The sequence below is a fragment of the Etheostoma spectabile genome, chromosome 9 (assembly GCF_008692095.1).
Source record: "Etheostoma spectabile isolate EspeVRDwgs_2016 chromosome 9, UIUC_Espe_1.0, whole genome shotgun sequence".
NCBI lineage: Eukaryota > Metazoa > Chordata > Actinopteri > Perciformes > Percidae > Etheostoma > Etheostoma spectabile.
Window position 1 is genome coordinate 14,690,686 of NC_045741.1, and position 1,740 is coordinate 14,692,425.

At 41.7% G+C, this 1,740-nt stretch overlaps 1 protein-coding gene across 1 annotated transcript in view; it reads right to left on the reverse strand.

Moving 5' to 3' along the window:
* Positions 1-1,740, reverse strand: part of crb1 (crumbs cell polarity complex component 1) — a gene marked incomplete in the record, with an annotated part of 22,425 nt that overhangs the window by 13,970 nt on the left and 6,715 nt on the right.

Here is a 1,740-nt window from a genome sequence, read left to right on the forward strand (position 1 = left end):
GGAGCGCAGGAGCCTTGGTTCTGGCATTCATGTCCCTCACAGCCAACTAGTCTCACATCACAGTTAACACCTCCATAGAGGACGCCATCGTCACTCTGTTTAAGGCAGTGGCAAATGTAGCCTCCAACATGATTCTCACACCTGCCCCCATTCTGGCAAGGATTGGGGTCACACTGGTTTGTCACCTCCTGGCAGAGGGAACCTGTTAGCAGAAGAATACAATAAAGTCACATCAAGACACAAATCCTCTTAAACGTTGTTACTGCTGCCCCATTAAACAACTTAAAAACATGATTGCAGATGCCATGATTTTTAATCATTCTGCTCACTGAGGAGGGAAGTCTTGTCATTACTCCTTGTTTAGTAGTCTTCTAAGCAATGGATGTCCCTGCTGCACGTTTACTACAAATAAGTCACAGTAGCTGGGGTGATGCCTGGGAGCTAGCTCAGGCAGACAACTTGAGCTGCGTGGCTGTACACACATGACACGCTCACACTCCGTATAGTTTACCAACACACCCCATTAATTTGGCGGCCTATTTAAGCTGCTCGTCAATGGAGCAGCTGCCGTGATCCTGTATTTCTGACTGCTCTATAAGCGCCACCACCCCAGCATTTATCTCCAGACACTAGGCAAGGGGAAGCTACTTTATCATCACTCCCCAATATTGGGTTAATATGTAAACCCAATCTGCAGGGATGATGAGATCAGAGTCTGGCCGCCAAACACAATATTCTGCTGGTATATTAAACATTTAAATCGTAAGTTGTCTAACTGAACTAGGTTATTATGGGGAAAGTTAGTAATAATGGCAGGTGAGGAAAGTACTGCACATGCGTCCAGTTCTTTTCTCCCATTTTTCTCCATATTTTATCAACACCTGTTAAGTGTATCATGGTTCCTGTTTGTTCTAATTTCTTTGGTGCCATGGATACACATCAAGTCAAGTTAGCCACATCTGAATCCAAACTGTTGTTTACCCCAGTTCCAGAAACATTTGTATGTTATAATGCTGTAGAGGCTATTAGCGTTTTAAAATTATACTGTAAACAAATTTAGATATACATTTAAAAGCTAATACAATTGCAATGAACAGGCACATATGGAGCAACAACTATAAGTTATACAGTACAACACAGCACACTGTAGGACAATACTGTAACAACAGGTCTATTTGTTTAATATTGGTAGAATAAAGGCAAATTAATGAAATACAAATTAATTAATACTTAATAATTTTATACAAAAACATCTTTCACTGTTACCTGCTCCAAGCAACAAAATACCCCAAATCCATGGTGCGGGTGTCCACATCATGCCGTCGCTTTTTCCCCCAGAATAGCCCCAAACGTGTCCAACTGCACCATATTAGTTTGTGTGTGTACATGCCATCCCAGTGGAGGTCTGTTCCTTGTCTTCTTCTCTACAACAACATAGGTCTGAGTGGCTCCAGTCAGGAGACCGGCAAAGCCAGATCCTGGGGATTAAACTAATGCTATTTGGCCACCTTACAGGGTCACTGCCACAGTGACTGGCAGCAGGTCAATTTTTAGAACGGATCTCTCAGCAGGCAACAGCTCACAGTCTTACCTACAAGTCTTGTGTAAGCAAGAAAACTAGGATTTTCTGCTTTTGCAATTAAAAAGTGAAATTTGATGTAGCATCCTTGCAAAAATTAAATTGATTATCGTCAATCATATGGCCTGCATATCAAATGTCTATTCAATATCTACAACAAC